The sequence below is a fragment of the Miscanthus floridulus genome, chromosome 1, assembly GCF_019320115.1.
Source record: "Miscanthus floridulus cultivar M001 chromosome 1, ASM1932011v1, whole genome shotgun sequence".
Lineage (NCBI taxonomy): Eukaryota > Viridiplantae > Streptophyta > Magnoliopsida > Poales > Poaceae > Miscanthus > Miscanthus floridulus.
The window spans coordinates 18716228-18729733 of NC_089580.1; positions in this window are offsets into that span (position 1 = coordinate 18716228).

A 13506-nucleotide genomic window follows, 5' to 3' on the forward strand; every position below is an offset into this window, starting at 1 on the left:
GCACAAGTACTTTGGATGAAGGCCACTTTGAATGACTTTGGAATCAAGTTAAAAAAAGGTGCCATTGCTATGTGACAATGAGAGTACAATCAAGTTGACCAACAATCCGGTTCAACATGCAAGAACAAAGCACATTGATGTCCACCACCATTTTATAAGAGATCACCAACAAAAAGAGGACATTTGTATTGAGAGTGTAGGCACCGAAGATCAACTTGCCGATATATTCACCAAGCCATTGAATGAGAAAAGGTTTTGCAAGTTAAGGAATGAGTTGAACATATTGGATTTTCTCAAATATGTGTTGATGCACCCTCCACTTATATGACATGCCTCTCCTTCGAACAATCCAAGGTAAAAGTTGATTGGCATGGCATACATCCTTGCTAAGGACATGTTTAGTGCATCTAGGCATCTTTTCATATTTAATAGGCTCATTCATGAATATCAAATAAATTTGGTGATTGTATGGTACCACTATTGCTTCTATGCTTATTTTGATCTAGTGGTAGCATATGACATGTTTGTGGGCTTGTAAACCTAGTGTTTGATCTAGAAAATGAGCTCTAAGTGTTTAACTCAACATGGTACAAGATAACCCTTATTTGAAGGTGTGAAGAAGCTTGTTCTTGGATCAAACTGAGTTAAATATCTTTGGTAAATGATCTAGATTGGACTAAATTTGGGAAAATAATTTTCACCCCATTGATTGACATTGATAATCTCAACCTATCTATAAGTTAAGCCTTTGTGATCATTGATGACAAAGGGGGAGAAATAGTGCACAAAGATAGTGAAAAGACAACACAAAGGGGAGAGAAATAAAGATACAAGTGATAGGGGGAGAATTTGACATAAGGGGAGATATATGACAAAAGAAAGGGATCAATTAATAATTAAAATTTTGAGCACACAAGTAGGAGGAGCAAGCTTATGAACTTGTATAGTGCATTTGAATGTGCATTTCATATGTTTGCTTGCATGGCACAAGTTTTAAATTTCAATATCCATGCTTGTGTGGTGTATGCTAGTTGTTGGTTTGAATGATGAAATGAAAATCTAGCATGCATAGGTTATCTAGTGATGTCATTTCCAAGTGTTTCCAAGTGGTATCAAGCTAACCATAGTGCTAAGGATGGTATAATGATGCACTCCGATTGGTATCATGCTTCAAAGGTCCATCTTTTATACCTTAGCATCATTTGGTAGATAATGTTTCCTATATTTTCTATCTAACCATATGTGCAAGCTTCAATCCAAACTCTTAGCACATATGTAGGGGGAGCAATTGCTACCATTTGAGGTTCATGAAACTTGTTCACAAAACATTCTAGTTTGAATTTTGGATTCGATTTTTGAGCTCCCAAAAACCCTAATTAACAATACTGAAAGCTCTAGTTTGGTTTTGGTGAATTGATGAAGCCCTAAGTGCTAACCTAGTTTATCAAGTGATCATGAGATAGGTAGCACATTCCAAGTGGTGAAGCAAATGAAGATCATGACATAATGATGGTGATGCCATGGTGATGATTAAGTGCTTGGACTTGAAAAGAAGGAGAAAAACAAAAGGCTCAAGGCAAAGGTATAAATAGTAGGAGCTATTTTGTTTTGGTGATCAAGACACTTAGAGAGTGTGATTACATTTAGGTTCGATAGCCATACTATTAAGAGGGGTGAAACTCGTATCGGAATGCGGTTATCAAAGTGCCATTAGATGCTCTAACTCATTGCATATGCATTTAGGATCTAGTGGAGTGCTAACACACTTGAAAATGTTTGTAAAAATATGCTAACACATATGCACAAGGTGATACACTTGGTGGTTGGTACATTTGAGCAAGGGTTAGGAACTTCACTGGCGGAGTGTCCGCCCGTAGAGAGCGGACAGTCTGACGGTGCCACCAGTGCTCTAGACAGAAAAGACAAAGGTCACTGTAAGTGACCGGACGCTGGTCTCGGTTGGACCGGCGCATCCGGTGAGTGGCAGCAGAGGGCGTGTAGCGTCGGTCTCTGACCAGACGCTGGGTCACTCAGCGACCGAACGATGACAGGGTGCGTCCGGTCGTGAAAAGTCATCTCTGGATGCTTACTGGAAACGATCGGACGCTGGGGTTTAGCATCCTGTCACTTTGAGCTGCAGCGTCCGGTCATCACTTGACCATTGAGATCGGGCGATCAACATTTGAAGAGAGGGGACACGTGGCACGCATCACATGACCGGACGCTAAGGTCTAGCATCCGGTCGATATGACCGGAGCGTTTGGTCACCCCGTGTTGTGCTCAGTGAAGGGGTACAATGGCTCTATTTCATGAGGGCTTCTATTTAAGCCCCATGGCTGACTCAAGCTCACTTTCTTGGCTATTTGCATTGACATAGCAACCTTGTGAGCTTAGCCAAAGCCCTCCTACTCATCTCCATCATTGATTCATCATCATTGTGAGATTGGGAGAGAATCCAAGTGCATTGCTTGAGTATATGCATCTAGAGGCACTTGGTGTTCGCGTTTTGTTGCGGGGTTCACTTGGTACTCTTGGTGGTTGCCGCCACCTAGATGGCTTGGAGCAGCGAGGATCATCGAGCGGAGGGTGGTGATTGTCTCCGGCTCCGATCGTGGTGATTATGAGGGGATCTTGACCTTTCCCCGGCGGAGAGCCAAAAGGTACTCTAGTGGATTGCTCGTGGCTTGTGTGATCCTCATCTTGTGTTGATTGTGCGGCACCCTATTGAGGGTTTGGCCTGTGAACCTCCAAGTGAGTGAATCGCCACAATGAGGAGTAGCTTACTGGCTAGCAAGTGAACCTTGGTAAAAAATCATTGTGTTCATCATTTGATTCCGAGGTGATTGGTCTTTATTGGTATTCATTCTTGTGATTGGTTGGCTCCCTCCTTGACACGGCGGTATAAACAAATTGCTCACTCTCTTTACATTACCGCAGACTAGTTGTCAAGCTCTTTAGTGTAGCTAGTTGTGAGAACTTGTTAGTTTAGTTAGTGTGACTCTTTAGTTAGCCTTTGAGAGCACGCTAACTTAGTGTAGTGACATAGTTATTGTGTGGATAGAAACTACATAAACTAGAATTGTGGTAGGTGGCTTACATTTTTAGTAGGCTAGCACAACACTTGCTTCACCTCATAATTGTCTAATCGGTTTGTTAAGTGTTGTTGTAGAAATTTTTAAATAGGCTATTCACCCCCTCTAGCCATTAGGACCTTTCAAATACTCTTTCCCCAAAAATTAAAGTTGTATTCTTATCTACACTATTTGCTCACCATTTTTACATAAATTAATGAGGACATGGCACCTTCGGATACAAACAATGATTATAAGGTGCGCTCGTTCCTACATTTGCATAGTACCTTTGGTTATAATTTACTTGGTTCCACATGTACATGTCACTATTTGATTGTAGGTTCAAATGTGTTTCATAATGGAAGTTCATCAAAGTTAAACTTTCGGTTCGTCGGCAGCCCAACACTGCCTCATTGGGAAGGCCATAACTCATCCATCCGGAGTGCGATCGAGGTTAATGAGCACTTGATGGAAAGCTTGTTTGATAAGCTTTCAAATAGATTTGGTTCCATCTCAATATCACATCGGCAAGGCCTCCAAATCACTAATATATTCTATCGCTATTTTTGGCGAGAGCTACACTGTCGTCATGGGCTTGTTAGACATCCTTGGGACCCAGGCCCAAGTTGGAGCATGCCCCAAGAAGATGGAGAACGCCTAAGAGATGGCCTTGGACATCCTCCTCCTTGGCCACCACCTTAGGAGGCCAGCAAGGACGTCCAAGCCAAGCCAGAGGCCCAGTCCAATTCGAGTTCAAGTCTGTCTCGGCTGTCAGGACCAGTCTGTAATAAAACGGATGCCTAGGACGCATCCGAACTCCATTTTTGATGATCTATATATGGATGGAAAGATAATTTCATAAGGAAACCAATGGAAGTGGTCCCACATCAAAATTCCATCAGAATCAATGGGAATTGTCGAAACAAGTTGACGTCTAGAATCTATCATGGTGTTGCGTCGTCGTCTTTTGGGCCGTTGGGCCTTGTAACGTGTTGGGACACCTTTAGGACGTGAAGAGGGATCCTTGGATGTCCCTTAGGCTATATAATCAGTAGCCACCACCTACATTAGGTTTTGGGTTTTGTTTTAGATCAATCTGTCATTGAACAGTCGCCGTTATCGGTTTGCAAGACCCCAACTTCGAGTGCTTAATCATTCATCTACAATTGTCACTTTAATTGAGTTGCTTTTTATCTTGTTCTTGCTTGTGTTCTTTGATTCGCAGTAGGGATTAGCCTTCTTGGCGAGGTCAACCGGATTGTGACATGGTTGATAACCAGAGGAGACGTGATACTAAGGTTGTAGGGTTGGGGTCTTTGTGATCTGAAGCCGGATCAGTGTGTCGCTCTCCGAACAAATCGTACAGAAAGCAAGATGGTTTTGGCGGAAAAAAGGTGACATCACCATTAGAGGTGACATCACAAGAATCCTCAACTTAAGAGCAAACCGAGGTACTTGATCAATGAACTTCACAAGGAGAAGCCCGATTCGAAGGACTTAAGACACCGAACCCTCACCGAAAGAGCTAGTTTGGGGGACAAGTACTCTCGTGTATCCAAGTAAGTATTCTTTACTTTTATTTTAGTTTTCAGTCTCTTTTTAATAGCCAAAAAATGGTGAATAAAAACAAAATAAAAATTTATCTTTGCATTCGTCATTTATAGAATTATAGTAATAATGTGTGATCTAAAAATAGAAACAAAATAAAAGGATGTGTCTAGTTTGCTTTAATTTATTTTTAAGAGCTAAATAAAATAAAGAAGACTCAGAATAATCTCTTAAATAGAATTGATGAATAATTGCTCTGTTGTAATTTCTTTCAAGTACCTAGTTTTTAACCTTGAATTCTTCTGAGTTTTGGATAAGATTATTTTGATATAAGAATTTACACTAAACTTGAAACTCGTGGGTAGCATATGCTTGATCTAAATCTAGGTAATTGACAAATATGATTTGAGAAGGTCAGAGCTGTTGTTTATCTTGTTCCAAGTAACACTAAAGTTCTAGAGATTTATGTTTTAAAAAACACAAAAATGTTACATAATGAGTTCCTGTATGGCAAAGCTTGAATTCCCACCAGAGCCATACTTGTTATTTAGGCTAGAAAACCTTCCACAAATATGTTGTTTGCTTTTGCATTGAGTTTTGTCAAGCTTTGTTGACCCTTATGAGAGGTTTGTTAGGCTCTTAAAATCAAGATCACGTACACACCACCCACATATACACCTGCTGCTCCTACACTGGGAGAGAGCATAAAAACATGCTTGTTAGGTTTCCCATCCACCAAATAAATGCTTCAAGTTCTTGTTGCTATCTCTTAAAAGTTTTGTTGCAAAAAAGAGGCATGGAGCTATGCAAAAGTTATTCATAAAAAAAGAAAGAGAAGAGAAAAAATGAACACAAAAGTGTTCGAGATATCTAAAACAATGGGTACTTAGATGTCCACCTAAAAAAGAGAGGAGATGAATAAGATAGCCTCTGCTCTCTAGCAAATATTTCCAAGTTTCCAAAGAAAGATAAGTTTTCAAGGAGCAAAGTAGAATTAGGTTAGCCACCATATATATATCTACCATATATCCACACACAAGCACATCTTGATTTGATTGTATGACTCAACTCTCTTTGGATCCGTTGTTTGACTTTACAATATATGTATTGCAAGTATGCTCTAGCTTTCTCTCTACATACAAACTCTACATAAGCTTTAGTGGTAGGAAGAGAAAAAGGCATAACATCTTTATTGCCTTGGTGAGGATCCACAAATACCACATATATTGAGAGACTTGACAGTGTTATACAATGGAATCTCTGAGTTTTATTTGAAAACTTATAAAAACTCTGGAACAATGGTGAAATAAAAAACTTAAGACATAGTGCTTGACTTAACCGTTCTATCTTTCAATTGCTCAAGACCCAAGTGAAGGCTAAGGAGCCCCATGGTTGAAGGTAATATGGGTAAGTTTAAAAGTCAGATCAGTTTATTCTAATTCGTAGGAGAGTTCTTGATTGAATTCTTGTGTACTTTTAAGGCATGAAAGCATTGTAGCAACTCCTGATCCATTGCTGAGTTTAGCTTTGCTCAAGGACTAGCAAAGGGTAAGTGTGGGGAACTTGTTGATGATTGTTAATGTCAATCATAAACCATCAATATAACCTACATATATGCTAAATTCCATCACCAAATATAGGTCTAGGGGTTTAAACTAATGAATTCCATGAGCTTTGGTGAACATATGAATGCAGAAGGATTTATCCAAAAAATAGCTCTCGGGACCACTGTCATACACTCCAAATAGGCAAACCGACATCAACAAGTGATTCAATTCACGAAACCTATGAAAGTCGACTCAAGACGGAGCCCAGGACCCACCATCCGAAGGGGAGGCCCACCTGCCACAGTAGCAGGACGGCCGGCCAGCCCATTACGAAGGCCCCTCACCCTCCGCTGCCTCATATGCCTTCCTAAGATCTGGACCCTTGATTTTAAGGTGGTTTTAAGTTGGTTCATCCAATGGTGATTGAGGGAGTTGACGTGGATCGATGATGTGGTGATTCCTTGCCCTCTACTCCACCTTGGCTTGTATATAGCAACCCCTATCCCCCTCCTTGGAGGCATCCTTGAAACCCTAATTCGTATCCTCCTCGTCAAGATCAGAGCCAACTCTCAAGATGTAGAAGTAGAATAGCTCTAGTTGAGAGTTAGGGAGAGATGAGCCATGCTCAGGTTCTAGAAAAATCTTCGAAGGTTAGGTATATCTTTGTATCTCATCTTTGCAAGACTTATGCTTTAATATATTTATCTTCTCTATCTACTTTTATGCCTTTCATGTGTATGGTTAGTATAGTTATCATACCTTAGCATGGGATCTCCGCTCGCATCGAGTGCTTTAGTTATCATATGTGACTAGAGTAGTAATCCATAGTATAGACATGGTGTCTAGACTATAGGTTACCTGAGATTGCACTCAATCCTACGGTTAGTTGTGGTAGCCTTAGGGGTTACAGCTCTGTTAGGCCATTGTAATCCACCATGTTAGAATTGATGTTAGTAGAGCTTTAGGTAGCCTTCCCCTAACTATGCTTTCTCATCCCCCTCGAGAGTTGGAAAGGTATTGTTGCTTTAAAGTGTTATTATGTATGATCGCTATATTTACCAATGATTAGTTATACCGTATAGAACCAAAGTAATAGAGAAGTATTTAGGAACCTTGAACTCACTTGTTGTCCTCTCAACTTAGCTAGACTACTCATTTATTATGTAATTCTCTTGTGTGAGTCATTATTCATAACACTTATCATAAACAACACTTACCACAACTTTAGTTTAGTTAGTATACTAGTTAGTAGATACATGATGGTGAATTAACAACTTCTTTAACCATTGTTTCTCTGTGGATAAATACGATACTCTGGAATGCTCCTAGGTGAAAGCTACAACGGTATCCGTGCGCTTGCGGATTTATCTATGTGCATTTAAAATATACCAACACAACGCCAAAAGTGAAGGAGGGTTAGGTATCATCAATTTAAAGACATGGAATTCAACCTTATTGCTCAATTTTTTGGATAAGTTCTAAATCATGCATGTAAGGTTCTTCTTCGACAAAGCTAACCTACAACACAAATTCAGTTTGAGGGTTGTTGGTTCCTTTTGATGGAAAGACCTTTTGATTATTAAGATCGGCAACCTTAACTTCATGAGTGGTAAAGTATCAACTTACTTTAGTCCACCATATACTTGAAAGTATAATTGAGCCTACGTTGCCTTTGTGGGGTGCTCAAACTATGTGAAAATCAACAGGGCACATCTTTCCACATATATAGTTTGTGGGCTTCTAGCATGACCTGGTCAAAGCTTTACTCCAACAACAGCACCCCTCATGCTAGAAGCCCTATTGGTTCCTTTTGGTGGAAATTTGTGCTCAAACTATGTTAAAATTTTAGGTTATTGACAAAGTGTAATCCTAGTAGAGGAAACACAGTTATGCTCTGACAAGACAATTGGTTAGATAATCTCCTATAACACAAATTCCTCCAACTCTTCTCCTTCACAAGAAATCCAAATGCTCTATAAGGTTCTTCTTGGACAGAGACATCAGCAACATCTTTGCACTCCCTCTATATATCCTCCCAAGCTTCAGCCTAGATAGCTGAACTCTAGGATTGATACAAGAGAGACACTTGGAGTTGGAAATTGAAGATTAGTGGTCTTACATTTGGGGCTCAAATACCTATAACACCAGGAAAGCATACTCCCAACTTCAAGAATCTCTTGAAGCCTCTCCCCTTTTTAGATGGCTCTGGTCCTTAGGGAATCTTGGTAAGCATAAATTCTTTTTCTAGCTCCTACTCAGGGATTGTTTGAACACAAGGAACATCCTACACAAAAAAAAACACTATCGGGATGACTACAATTGTGTGCTTTGTAATAGTGGGGTTGAGGAAACCTGTCTTCATCCGTGTTTTGAATTGTTGTAGTTCTATTTCAATTCATTGGGACCTCACTCTCTAATCACTGGATCTGATGATATAGAAGCAAGAACAACTTTTGGAAGTTGCTTCAGGAAAATAGTGATGATGCCTTATTGGGTGATTTGGACCGTCGGAAATGGTGTTATTTTTTATAACAAGACCCCCAACTTTGCATTCATGGAAGGCAAACTTAAAGAGGAACTTGGCATGGTTTGTATCAAGACCGAGCAGAAGCTGAGAGGAGCACTAACCCTGTGGAGAGAGATTTTTTTTCTTAGTTTTGATCTTCCTCTTTTTCTTTTGGCTCTTTGAGCCTTATAATTTGTGTTGTATGTACATATATTCTTTTTTATATATACAAAAATATCGGTAGGGGCCTCCCTACTGACCCTTCAAAAAAACTATATTTTTTTTGCTTGAATGTGGCTAGTGGTAATGTTGAGACTGTTAATGAGTAAGGAACCCAAAATCAAGTTCAAGGACAGTTTAGATGTAGTATATCTCCTTCCTAACAGTAATTGCGAACCACATAAATTTTAATATTACAGTTCAAAGTGGTAAACTATTTGAAAGTTATCTCTATAACTAATGAATTTATATTGATATTAATATTACTAAATACAAGGTTACTTGTGATTAATTTTAATTTGGCTAATCATTTATTAATTTTAAATGCTTTGGTTTATTTATATATTGGTGAGATTATTTTTCTACATAGAATTAGTGCGATAATTATTAATAAATATGTTGTTTTGATGGATTGTCTTTATCAATATGTGTTATACTATACTCATATTTTGCATCCCCAAATAATGCATAATGATTTTGTTCTATTAAAACATTCGATAAAACAATTAGACACTATTATCTTCGGAATCAAGTAGATATCAGTTTTCCATTTTGCATTTGCACCCGATAATATTCGTATCCATATATGTATCTAAATTCAAAATAAGTTTTTGGTAAATAGCATTATCTGAATCCTTCCCTACCTCCGTCATGTTAGTACTAGGGGGTGTTTGATTCAGTGACTAAAATTTAGGAGATGTCATATAGGAGTATCGTATGTGGTGTTCGGATACTAATAAAAAAATAAATTACAGAATTCGTCATTAACACATGTTCACTGTAGCACAATATTATTAAATCATAGACTAATTAGGTTTAAAAGCTTCGTCTCGTAAATTAATCCTAAGCTGTGCATTTAGTTTAGTAAATAATCCATATTCGTAAACAACGACAGCTGGAGTAAACACGCCCTCAGTGATTTGTGTTGATTTGACGGTCCGTACGCCATGGAAGCGACATTTCCTAGCTATCTGCGCTGCTTTAAGGCTAACAGTAAAAGTTGTCCTCGTCCTCCTACTTTTATCCAAAGCCAAGCGAGGCACGTTGAAGGGGGAATGCATTTAGTCATCTTCCTTTGTTTTCTTCTCTGGAAAAGAAAGGAATACTTTGCAGCAGCCTTTTGCTAAAGCAACTCGGCATCGGGCCTGTTCGTACGTAAGCGGGTTGAAGCTGTTTTGATGTGCTGAGCTGACAAGGCGGCTCATAAGTTTTCCTAAGCCATGTTTAGTTGCTCCAAATTTTAGAATTTGGCACTATGTAAAAAGAAGATTTCCTATCATATCAAACTTATGGTATATGTATGGAGTACTAAATATTGACGAAATCAAAAACTAATTGCACAGTTTGGTTGTACTTTGCGAGACGAACGTTTTGAGCCTAATTAGTCAACAATTGGACAATTATTACCAAATAAAAACAAAACTGCACTACCGCTTAAGACATGCTCAAGTCCTCGCCTAGAGGCAAGTAATAGTACAAGAACATGAAGTCGATGTTTAAACAATTTTGTTAGAATTTGAATATCAAAACGGCATTGTGTACTATCATTTTCAGATTTAGAAAAGGGCAAGGCCCGGTTACAACTAACAACCATTTGCGCTTTCATCACAATTTTTAATATGTATAAACCTTATTAATTTCATCAAATAAACATTTCATGCAATAGTCCATACTTTATACTAAACCATAGGATCAAAACATTTAAGCACCCTTTTACTATTTTGCTCAATATAAATCACCAAAGATGGTATTTGAAACATAAGTTCAATTTCTCATCGATTCAACGAAAGCTCTAGTTTGAATTTTGGATTCGATTTTTGAGCTCCCAAAATCCCTAGTTAACAATACTCACTTCCCAAAAATTAAAGTTGTATTCTTATCTACACTATTTACTCACCATTTTTACATAAACACTATACACAAGTTTTATCTTGTTCTTGTTTGTAGAAATTATTTCATGTGTGTTTTAAATTGTTAAAGATCAAAAACTCATTCGGCTTGATTTCTCTGAGGCCTTAACCTAGGCGCTAAGCAAGTTCATAACACCAGAGGTGTTACAGAAAGCAAGATGGGTTTGGCGGAAAAAAGTGACATCACCATTAGAGGTGACATCACAAGAATCCTCAACTTAAGAGCAAACCGAGGTACTTGATCGATGAACTTCACAAGGAGAAGTCCGATTCAAAGGACTTAAGACACCGAACCCTCACCGAAAGAGCTAGTTTGGGGTAGGAGTAGTCCTATGTATCTAGGTAAGTATTCTTTACCTTTATTTTAGTTTTCAGACTCTTTTTAATAGCTAAAAAATGGTGAATAAAAACAAAATAAAAATTTATCTTTGCATTCATCATTTATAGTAATAATGTGTGATCCAAAGATGGAAACGAAATAAAAAGATGTGTCTAGTTTGCTTTAATTTATTTTTAAGAGCTGAATAAAATAAAGGGGTCTCAGAATAATCTCTTAAATGGAATTAATGAATAGTTGCTCTATTGTAATTCCTTTCAAGTATCTAGTTTTCAACCTTGAATTCTCCCGAGTTTTGGATAAAATTGTTTTGATATAAGTATTTATTCTGAACTTGAAACTCGTGGGTAGCATATGCTTGATCTAAGTCTAGGTAATTAATGAATATGATTTGAGAAGATCGGAGCTGCTGTTTATCTTGTTCTAAGTAACACTAAAGTTATCGAGATTTATCTTTTGAAAAACATAAAAATGTTACATAATGAGTTCCTGTATGGCAAAGCTTAAATTCCCACCAGAGCCATGCTTGTTATTTAGGCTAGGAAACCTTCCACATATATGCTGCATGCTTTTGCATTGAGTTTTGTTAAGCTTTGTTGACCCTTATGAGAGGTTTGTCATGCTCTTAAAATCAAGATCATGTACACACCACCCACATATACACCTACTGGGAGTACGCAAAAACATGTCTTCCATCTAGATCCACCCAAAAATGTTTTTGCTCCTACACTGGAAGAGAACATAAAAATATGCTTGTTAAGTTTCCCATCCACCAAATAAATGCTTCAAGTTCTTGTTGCTATCTCTCAAAAGTTTTGTTGAAGAAAAGAGGCATGGGGCTATGCAAAAGTTATTCATAAAAAAAGAAAGAGAAAATAAAAAATGGACACAAAAGTGTTCAAGATATCTAAAACAATGGGTACTTAGATGCCCGCCTAAAAAAGAGGAGATGAGTAAGATAGCCCCTGCTCTCTAGCAAATGTTTCCAAGTTTCCAAAGAGAGATAAGTTTTCAAGGAGCAAAGTAGAATTATGTTAGCCACCATATATATATCTACCATATATCCACACACATGCATATCTTGATTTGATTATATGACTCAACTCTCTTTGGATCCATTGTTTGACTTTACAATATATGCATTGCAAGTATGCTCTAGTTTTCTCTCTACATAAGCTTTAGTGGTAGGAAGAGAAAAAGGCATAATATCTTTATTGCCTTGGTGAGGATCCACAAATACCATATATATTGAGAGACTTGAGAGTGTCATACAATAGAATCTCTGAGTTTTATTTGAAAACTTATAAAAACTCCAAAACAATGGTGGAACAAAGAACTAGAGACATAGTGCTTGACTTGATCGTTCTGTCTTTCAATTGCTCAAGACCCAAGTGAAGGCTAAGGAGCCCCATGGTTGAAGGTAATATGGGTAAGTTTAAAAGTCAGATCAGTTTATTCTAATCTAGAGGACAGTTCTTGATTGAACGCCTGTGTACTTTCGTGAACATGTGAATACAGGAGGATTTATCTAAAAAATAGCTCCTAGGACCACTATCATACACTTCAAATAGGCAAACCGACATCAACAAGTGATTCAACTCGTGAAACCTACGAAAGTCGACTCAAGACGGAGCCTAGGACCCACCATCTGAAGGGGAGGCCCACCTACCATGATAGCAGGACGACCGACCCATTACGGAGGCCCCTCGCCCTGCGCCGCCTCTTACGCCTTCCTAAGATCTGGACCCTTGATTTTAAGGCAATTTTAAGTTGGTTCATCCAACGGTTATCGAGGGAGTTGATGTGGATCGATGATGTGGCGATTCCTTGCCCCCTACTCCACCTCGATTCCTTGCCCCCTACTCCACCTCGGCTTATATATAGCAACCCCTACTCCCCTCTCTGGAGGCATCCCTGAAACCCTAATTCATATCCTCCGTGTCAGAATCAGAGCCAGCTCTGAAGATGTAGAAGTAGAATAGCTCTAGTTGAGAGTTAGGGAGAGATGAGCCATGCTCAGGTTCTGGAGAAAACTTCGGAGGTCAAGTATATCTTTGTATCTCACCTTTGCAAGACTTATGCTTTAATATATTTATCTTTTATATCTACTTTTATGCCTTTCATGTGTTTGGTTAGTATAGTTATCATACCTTAGCATGAGATCTCCGCTCGCATCGAGTGCTTTAGTTATCATATGTGACTAGAGTAGTAATTCTTAGTATAGACATGGTGTCTAGACTATAGGTTATCTGAGATTGCGCTCAATCATATGGTTAGTTGTGGTAGCCCCAGGGGCTACAGCTCTGTCAGGCCATTGTAATCCACCGCGTTAGGATTGATGTTAGTAGAGCTTTAGGCACCCTTCCCC